Source organism: Hesperophylax consimilis, chromosome 13, assembly GCF_061612785.1.
Source record: "Hesperophylax consimilis isolate HC1 chromosome 13, BYU_Hcon_1.0, whole genome shotgun sequence".
Classification (NCBI taxonomy): domain Eukaryota; kingdom Metazoa; phylum Arthropoda; class Insecta; order Trichoptera; family Limnephilidae; genus Hesperophylax; species Hesperophylax consimilis.
The window spans coordinates 33331569-33342268 of record NC_142848.1 but is presented as its reverse complement, the minus strand read 5'-3'; the positions used below and the strand labels follow the sequence as shown (position 1 = coordinate 33342268).

Below are 10700 nucleotides of genomic sequence, written 5' to 3'. Positions count from 1 at the left end.
ATATTCATTTATCGGGTAGGGATGTCTTAGTGGTAGATAAAACTACTGGATCCCTTCCTGCGTGACTGGTACCGTATATTTTTTATTATTTTTATTTCATGCTAGAGCAATGTCGATGAATTACATTCGGCGCCACAAATCCTAATCACATACAAGAAAAAACTCGATTGTACAGTTTTAGTGAATAATCCACAATAAAAATGTTTTGAAACAGATTTAACTGTTCTCTCATAAATAAAAAAATTCTATTATTTTTTTATCAGTTTTTTCCGATTCTCTCGGAATGTACCAATAGTGAAAATTCAAAATAAAATTCAAAAAACATTTATTGCATTAAAATACAGAGTTCAAAAGTTATAGCTTATAGGTTACATCCTTATTATTCCAGCTACCCCAACAAATACACATTATTTTACAAAACCCAACAATTACATGTTAATAAATTCATATAAATATTCATGATGATATATGATTTAATGAGAATGCAAGGAAGCGATGTTTTATATAGCTATAGCTATGGGTAAAAAAACAATAATAATACATTTACACAATTATACACTGTTCTGGTACTGGTCCCACTGTCATTCTAACCATATATCTCGGCGGGGCCAACCTGAAAATCTGCAGTGAAATAAAATATTTGGGGCATGTCATCACCGATAACCTAAATGATAAAAATGACATAGCACGCCAAAGAAGAGTACTGAGTGTGCGAGTTAACATGCTTACCAGAAGATTCAACAAGTGCAGTCCTCCGGTGAAGAAGCAACTTTTCCAAACATACTGTATGAGCTTCTACACTAGCGAGCTATGGACGACATACACACAAGGCGTCATGAACACACTCCGAGTACAGTACAACCACGTATACAGAGCCCTAATTTGCCTCCCTTGGCGATGCAGCGCCTCACAGATGTTCACCGAAGGAAGGGTGCATGGGTTCGCTGCTTTGACGCGCCACTGAATAGCCGGGACGAGTCAGCGCTACCAGAGATCGAACAACACTCTTGTCCAGGCCGTTACCCAGTGGCAGGGAGCGCCTTTACACCAGAGTTGGAGAATTTCACTCAAGCCACCGTAAAGTCCTAATATGTTTATCATTTTATTCATTTTTTATTTATTTCTATATTGTTTTTTATGTATTAACTTAAATGAACATTGCACACACCGCTCGGTCGAGCTGAAATATACATTTTTTTTCATATTTACGACTTCATGTCCGGGTTAAATCTTCCCCATAGGAAAAACTAAACCCTTCCACACACTTTTCAACAAATGATCATCTGGTCAATCCACATTATGCAAGTGCATTAAATAAGCAAAATAAATACAAAACAATACAAGAACAACACGTCAACTCACCAGAGATAGAATGAGAAAATAATTCATCGATATTTTCATATCAGAGGGTTCGGCTCGGTAGAACTCCTAACAGGGCCTATAAATCCTACTGATCCTTCAACATAAATATTTTAAAAATCTGTCGCAATTCTAAATGTATTTAAAATGACTGATTTTTGCATTTTTAAATATAAAATTTTTGATAGATCTAATTCGCCTAAATTTTTAATGAGGGAGCTAGGAATAATTATTGTTATTTATATATGCACTTTACCTCCGACACTCTGTATTACTTTAAATGAATAAATTGAAAAACAATTTAAATTAATCTAATAGAATTTACTTTCGCACGCTAAGATATGAACCCGTGACCTCCCAGCTTGCTAGTCTAGAACTTTACCCTTCAACCCATTGGTTAGTTTAACCTCATTAGGACGGTAAAAACATAACCTAATGTTCGTTTTTTTTCAAATGTGATGTTTATTTTGTATACACTAATTTTTGATGTCAGAGCGCTGATAATACCAAACATCTAAAAGTCCTCACAAATCACCCTTGAGATTATATTTCATAAAAACGTCGCGACACAAAAATGCAAATCATCCAAATATTATTGATTACAGTAATCACTCAACCAGGTTTTGATATGGGGCGCCAATATTTAACTCGCTCCAGGCGCCGTTTGGCTCAGGTCCGGCCCTGGATGAATGTAAATGGTGAGTTGTATGGCGGTCAACCCCTCGACACTTATTTATTTTGTTTAGTTAGTATTATAATGAATTATTAAATTCTGAAAAAATAAATATATTAACATGTGATGAAACATTGAAAACTCTATTACTTTGCTATATTATGTAGATGTATTTTTATCATTTGATACAATAAAAAAAATTCTCTCTCTCTATCAGGTTATGTAGTATTATCAAAAATGCAATTCAAAAATATATTTTTTAATTAATTGCTTTGTAAAAAATATATATTTAATCCGTAAATAGTATAAAACCAAGTCGTTATCCGCGTCTGTCTATTTGTGCGCTTAGTTCTTCGGAACTAAGGAACGGATTTTGATAGGTTTTTCCTTAGATAGCTTTCTCCTGGGAACTCCTTCGTTCCCTTAAAACATACCCGTCCACCCAGTATCCCGAAAGATGACATAGATTATGTGAGGAGCTAATGTAAAAAGAGGTTTTTTAATAAAATCAACAAATAAAATTATCTTTCCGTGAATACAGTACAAGAGTCTCAAATGCTGGAGTTATCGGTACTATAGAATCCCCAAAATGGGCAATTTATGAAGTTGCAATATGTGGGGAAATTGAGTGAATGAACCTCTACAGGACCTGGCTAATGATATCTGTCTAAAGCCATTTCAAATGAGACAGTCTACCACTTCCAGAACGAGACTCAAATGTACCTACTTTAATGTTTCATTTTCAATTGTCCAAAGATGCGAAGCTAAACAATCCACAATGGAGTGCTGATACCTACCCTGATTTATAACAGTGAGATACAGAAGTGGCAGAGGAAGATCGAACGTAGACTGAACGCTGTAAAATGAGATCCCTGAGGCGTGTGTGTGGTAAAACCATGAACGATTGTGTGAGAAATGTGGAGATTGGGCTAACGCCATCATAATCAGTAAGGTTAAAAAAGAGACGCTTGGATAGTTTGGGCATGCACAGAGAATAGATGAAGAAAGCAGTGCAGGAAGAATATTATGACGCGAATGTGAATGGTATAAGAAATCGAGGAAGACCAATAAAAAACCATGGCATGGTCAAGTGATTCAAGTGATTGAGTCGGGCCATTTCAAGAATTAAAACAACAGAAGGGAATGTATGATACGATATATGAACGAATTGAAATTCATCTACCGACACTTATCATTCATACAATTTATATTGTTAACCCGTTTGAAATTACTGGTCAGTAAATATAACTACTGATATTCTTTAGTAAACATAATTTCATGGAATCATTTTTTCATAATTTGTTATTATCACAATTTAAAAATACTTATTCTAGTGTTTTGCCCAAATATAAGAAGTCAATACGAAATTCGAATGACTCATTACTCGTTATTTCCCAAAATCAATTAAGGGTTTATTTTATTTTAAATTTTAATTTGATGTGCACCATTAATCATCGTTAACACTACTAGAAGTCCATAATTCTAGGTTTTTCCTAATGTCCTAAAGTCCGAGAAAAAGTCACGTGCTTGTTAAGTACCCCAAATCATCGCATAATTAGAACCTAATTGTAATTGTTACCCTACTATGAGAAGGGAAAATCTAATAAAAGCCCCGATTTTTCAAAATATAGGGTCAGAACCAATTCTCAGGTGTTACTGTGAACATTACAGAAGCCTTGCATTATATCGGGTGCATATTGAAAAGTGTTAAAAGTTTCAATATTTTAATAATTTTCTTGGTTTACTAGTCCGGATTATCGAAAAGTATACAATAAATAAACGAATTTACTCGAGGCAGGAAAAGTGAAGTTACTCCGCTATATCTCAAACCTACACGGGAGCACCACCACAGAAGGAACTCACTGGAAAGAGACGTTATTTACTACTAAACATGAACAACGGTAAAAGACACATCACGGAGATCCAAGAAAATCAAGGAGAAAGGCAGTCAGCCAGCAGCTCAAATGATGAAGGAAGCCATCGTGATGCACCACCACCAGGAGTTAGCTTCAAGAACGAGGGAAGAAGCATTCATCAAGAGGATGACCAGGCAGAAAAATTGGTGACCCTAACCAAGCAACGCAAAGTGCCGTTCCCCTCTTCAAAGTCCAAATATTGCAAGTCCGGTCGAGAAGTCTGCGAATTAACAGAAACAGGCTCACCCAAATGCAATTGGCACAATTCCTCTCACGCCGCAATATACTACGCACAAAAAATCTACGGGCTCGAGTACGTTCCAAAGCGGAAACACCAGCTGAAGTACACTTTGAAGCATTTCCCACAGCAGAAACCGCAAAAGATGTCAGATATTCTACTGGCTAAAATCAAAGCAACAAACGACGAAATTGGAAGAATTTCCAACAATAATGAATATTAAAGAACCACAGACATCTCGCGGAACAAGATCAATCCACATACTGCAGAACAAAGCCGCCCGCGTGACACAGCAACACTGATTCATCGATTTCACTGATTTCACTCATGTCTTTACTGCAGCTGAAGGATTGGCCTTTATCATCAAAACTTCGCTTCAGTCCAGGGTGGTGTATTGACTTCCTCCACAAATTTTCTCCAGCTTCTGCCCCTTCGCCAATTGCTTCCAGTTCTCAATTCTTCTCGTCCTGTTCCAGTTTACCCACACACCTTCCTTGGGCTGCTTCTACTGGAGCACCCACTCACTTATCACGATTTTTGAGGTCGTTTGTCTTGACTTTGCTAATTATACATTTAAGAATATGCTTTGTACTTAAATCAAAAATGTCCTTGAATCAAAGATATTGCAATATCAATATGTTTGTAATAGGTTGGTATAACTACTGTTTTATTATATTATCGTACATGTATTTTATTTTGACTTTAATTGAATTGAAAATAAGTAAAAAAATTATTGCAATGTATTATGTTTTGAACCGATTTGAAAAAAATATAAAGTTAACGTAATATATTATGTTTTGACCTGAATTAAATAAAAGTGTACAATTTATATAATGCGTTATGTTTTGACTTAAATCAACCAAAAGTGTTACATGTTTTTTAAAAATATTTACGCATATTTTAAACATTTTGGAGTAATACTAGAGATATTCTTAAGCTTTTAGCTTCATCAATGTGTTATGTGGACGGTAAAAAAGAATGGATTAATTTATATTGTTTTTTTTCGCATTTGCATTCAACTCAACATAGGCGATCGGTGTTTCGAGGTAATTTCAACCTTATCTCCATCTTTGTAAGGAGGGTGTGATTTCGTTAGGTTAAATTGCGAATTGGTTCCTCTTTAATTTACGTCAAAAGTATAAAAATACAGTAATTAAATAAAAAAGGGCTCGTCCGGGATTTGAACCCGGGACCTCTCGCACCCAAAGCGAAAATCATACCCCTAGACCAACGAGCCATGTCACAAAATAACCATCACAAAGAACATGAATACGAGCTGAATCAAACAAATGGTATCAGCGGATTATTAGTTTTATTAGCGTCAGCAAAACACCTGTTAAATTAATGTCACGTTCTACAAGACGAAATTATATTTCATTATTTAAACAATGCAAAACAATCAATCGGCTCGTTGGTCTAGGGGTATGATTTTCGCTTTGGGTGCGAGAGGTCCCGGGTTCAAATCCCGGACGAGCCCTATTTTTACTTTTGCTATATATTGCGGTACTCGTCTTACGAATGTACGTACGCGTACCGAACAGTGTTCATTATGCATTTAGATGGTGTTGGCTGGGGAGGGACATATGAAAATATTTTAAATCCCATCAAATCTATTCAATTATTGAAATAAAAACCATCACTCAAAATAACTACTCAAAGGAATAACCTACTTTAATAATCTTCCTTCAAATCGAGCTAAATTTTTCCTTTCAGAACCGATATTCAATTTCGAAGATACTGTGTGGGGGGACTGTACTGATGTCGGTCGATTTATTGTGATCAGTTTGATTTCAGAATTTTTATAACATTCTTATAAAATGTTAAAAAATTATGATTCCGGATCTAAACGCAGCTTGAAATGACTAAGGCCGTAGTTTTTTAAAGAAATAGCTGACGTGTACCCGGCGTCACTCGATTTTTCTCTACTTTCTATAAATATAATATGCAAGTATTATATATATTTAAATGTCCCAGAAGAAATTCTCTACATGAGAAGAAAACCCTATCAAAATCTTTTGCGTTGCTTAGTTCCGAAGAACTAAGCACACAAACAGACAGACGCGGATAACGACTTGGATTTAAACTATTTTGGATTAAAGCAATTAATTTTTTTAAATATTTTTAAATCGCATTTTTGTTAATACTGCATACTCTGATGATGACATAAGATGAGTCTAAAACGGTAAGATTATGTAGAGAATATTTTGTATTGTATCAAATTAGAAAAAAATATTTCTACATAATATAACAAAGTATAGAGTTTTCAATAAAACCTAATAATATTTCTTCACAAGTTAATAAATTCATTTTTTTAGAATTTAATACTTCATTACAATATTAAATAAATAAGTTTTTCACACATCAAAATTTAGTGTATTCAAAATAAACATCATAATTGAAAAAAAAAACATTAGGTTATGTTTTAAACGGCCTAATGAGGTTAAACTAACCAATTGGTTGAAGGGTAAAGTTCTAAACTATCAAGCAGGGAGGTCACGGGTTCAAATCTTAGCGTGCGAAAGTAAATTATATTAGATTAATAATTGTTTCACAATTTATTCATTTTAAGTAATACAGTATCGGAGGTAAAGTGCACAAACTGCGGGTAATTCTACATGAGAGAATGCAAAAAACATATAACTGTTTTCGAAATTATCAACTTCGAAAAACACAATTTCGAAAAAAGTATTTTTTCTTTTTTACTTCTACCATCGTGGAGAATCACAATATATGGTATATTTGTGGCATGTTCCAGAATGGAAGAGTAAAGTAGTATCGCCCTGGTGCAAGACCACCATTTAGAATTGAAACGATGCGTGAAATGGCTTTGGCCATGTTTGGTGACCAGATTTGAATAGCCAGGTACTTCCCCACCCTCCTCGTCTCATCTCCTTCGCCTCCCTACTACATTGAACCCCACAATATACCCCAATTGGGGATGTGATAGTCTCACATTAAAAACTGTAGGTTATTTTAATCTGTGTAATTTCAATGGGTGTAATTTAAGTGGGCGTTATTCTTTCATTCTTTCCGTGTGTAATTCTCTTCGTGTTTTTTGCTATCAATAAATTATTAAAACATAGCTCGTTGCATTCTCATTACATCATATATGATTATTGGTACATTACATTTTGACGGCCGGCATAGTCCAGTGGTAACGCATTGGACTGCCATTCCGAAGGTCGCGTGTTCGAACCCGGCGTGCGCAAATAAATTTTATTTGATTAATTTGTGTTATTTCACAATTGATTAATTAAAATAATATATAGTATATTTGCGGCACGTTCCAGAGTGGAAGATACTACCAGTATCGCCCTGGTGTAAGACCACCATTCAGAATTGAAACGTTGCTCCAAATGGCTTTAGCCGTGTTTAGTGACTAGATCTGAATAGCCAGGTACTTCCCCACCTTCCTCTTTCCCTTCCCCACTTACCTTCAGCCTCACAACATCCCCCAATTGGGGATGCCATAGTCTCACTGGCTCCAGACGGGAGCAGTTGGGACTCTTGTGAGGTATTCACTATAAAAAAAAAAATTCCGAGAGAATCAAAAAAACTGTTTAAAAAAAATAATAGTTTTTTTTTTTATTTATGAGAGAGCAGTTAAAACTGATTCTAAACATTCTATTGTGGTTTATTCACTATAACTGTACAATCGCGTTTTTTCTTGTATTTGATTTTGATTGAAAAAAAAAGTATCCATCATCATATACCATCGAACAGTTGTGTAAATAATGGACAGAAGGAAAAAATGCTACCCGTCAGGTTATGAAATTTAGCTTTATCGACAAATTAAACAGTAAATAAGTCATAAACCTTCTCAGTTAAATATATATATATATTTTTATTTTTTTTTTTTTATTAGGTAATTTCAATTTATGATGAAGTTCAAATATAACATTAAATTTACAATTACATGTTATTACATTACATTGAGTTGGTTTTCTTTTTAGTACATAGTTTTTTACATCTTGATACAACTTTTTTAGAGCAAATGCTCGTGTTGAAAAGGCGGAGAAAACGCATGTAAATAATTATTTAACATATATATATATATATATATATATATATATATATATATATATATATATCAACTAGAAAAGAGAAAAGGATGTAAAAGAAGGAAAGAGATAAGAATAAGAAATAAGAAAATAAGAATAAGAAATAAGAGAAAAGGATTTCAATATAGTAATAAAATGAGGGATTAAATTGTATTTTAAGTATAAACGATTTTGATATGCTATTGATATAGTGTTTTTATTGAGTTTTTGAATTTTTTATAATTCGTTTTCAATCTTAAGTTAAGAGGTAATTGGTTAAACCATTTGACACCAAAATATTTATAAAATTGTTGGGCTGTGGTGGTGTTACAGCGCGGGATAGTTATAGAGCCAAGAATACTTTGTCTATTGCTGTTCGAAAAAGTTATTAAGTTGTCATTGTTGAAACAATCTTTATGTATTTGAAAAAGAGTTATTTTTTATAAATAATATGAAGTGAAGGGATTTTAAATTCTTGAAATAATCTAATTGTGGGGTAATCGTACAGTTTTTTCAAAATTATTTTTAAAAGTATTCTTTGGATGATTTCTAAAGGTAAGAGAAAAGTTTTGAATGATCCACCCCAACCAACAATATATATTGTAATATAGATTGAATTAGTGAAAAATAGATGGTTCTTAATAATTTAAAATTTAGTATGTTTCGTATTCCAAGAAAAATGTACAATAATTTTCTTAACCTTTCTACTATTGCATTGATTTGTAATTTCCACTTTATGTTACTATCTATAATTACACCAAGATATTTTACATTAGTTTTAACAGTAAGTACAGAGCAGTCAGGTTTACATAAATTTGAAATTCTATTACAATTATATGAGTGTATACTTATCTTTAAATTATCAGGGAATGAATTTTTATTAATGGTGAAAGGTATTATAAAAGTTTTTTCAGTATTAAGTGTTAACAAATTTTTATCAAACCATTTTTTTAGTATGTTTATGTCTAACTCTGCTGTTTTTTGGGTTTCATTCCAAGTTAATCCCTCAGTTAAAATTGCTGTGTCGCCAGCGTATGAAATAAGTTTAGACTTAATTGAGAGTTTAAACATATCGTTGACATAAATGATGAAAAGGATTGGACCTAGAACAGTTCCCTGCGGGATGCCAAAATTTGTGGTCTGTGAATCACTCAGAGAGCCATTTAACTTTACAAATTGCTCTCTATTAAATAGTTAATTTTCGATCCACGTTAAAGCATTGTTTATTATACCAATTTTCGCTAGTTTCGAGATAAGATTAGAGTGTGATATGCTATCAAAAGCTTTTCTTAAGTCGACAAATGTTCCAATGCATTTTTTTTATTATCTAAAGATTTGCATATTTCAGATGTTAAGTCAACGATAGCATCTTGAGTGCTCATATTTTCTCTAAAACCATACTGATGTGCATTTAAAATATAATTTTCTTTTACAAATTTAAATATTTGTTTTTTTACAATTTTTTCAAATATTTTTGCAATGTTTCAGGTGAGAGAAATTGGCCTATAGTTACTACTTAGATAGGTAATAAGACTAATAAGTGAATTATAACTCGTGAATCAAAAAGTTCTCATTTTTGCGACGTAGCTTTCGCTGATAATTCAAAACCGAATGTTTACAATAATGGTAGATTTGTTTTATGACTCGTATCAAGACTCAAGTAAGATAAAAATAATTAAATGTAGAAAATAATTATAATCTCTCCGAAAAGGGTTCAATTAATTACGTTATAAAAATTTACCACAATTCAAACAAAAACGCTTTTAGTTTGTTCAGCACCACCGGAGAATGGTAATTCAATCATTGATTGATTAATGGATACACAAGAACAATAATTGATTTTTTTAAATTATTATAAGTAAGTGGGATCATTCGAAGTTTTAATATGTACCTACTTAAAAAATATAATGGTTTTATAAAAGGAACCGAAAGTTAAAAACTACGAAAAATTTTGGTTTAGAGTTGAATCAATAATAAAATAACATTTGGGGAAAATAATAATAATAATAATGTTTATTTCAGCTGGACAGAGCGGTGTGTGCAATGCTCTGCCTGCCATAAAAGTTTACATTTAAGTTAATACATAAAAATAAAATGAATAAAGAAATAAATAAAAATAATAAATAAAAAATCAATACATTGATGTGCACATTAGGACTTTATGGTGGCTTGAGTGAAATTCTCCATCTCTGGTGTGGAGGCGCTCCCTGCCACTGGGCAACGGCCTGGACAAGAGTGTTGTCCGATCTCTGGTAGCGCTGACTCGTCCCGGCTATTATGTGGCGCATCAAAGCAGCGAACCCATGCACCCTTCCTTCGGTGAACATCTGTGAGGCTCTGCATCGCCAGGGGAGGCCAAATAGGGATCTGTATGCGTGGTTGTACTGTACTCGGAGTGTGTTCATGACGCCTTGTGTGTATGTCGTCCATAGCTCGCTAGTGTAGAAGCTCAAACAATATGTTTGGAAAAGTTG

General features: G+C 33.4%; 2 non-coding genes across 2 annotated transcripts; one reads left to right on the top strand and one right to left on the bottom strand.

The window, feature by feature from the left end:
* Nucleotides 1–5351: 5351 nt before the first annotated feature.
* TRNAP-UGG (transfer RNA proline (anticodon UGG)) lies at nt 5352–5423 on the bottom strand. The gene has a single exon. It is a non-coding gene; the product is annotated as a tRNA-Pro (tRNA).
* A 168-nt stretch (nt 5424–5591) lies between these two features.
* On the top strand, nt 5592–5663 carry TRNAP-UGG (transfer RNA proline (anticodon UGG)). Its single transcript has one exon. It is a non-coding gene; the product is annotated as a tRNA-Pro (tRNA).
* Nucleotides 5664–10700: the final 5037 nt, after the last annotated feature.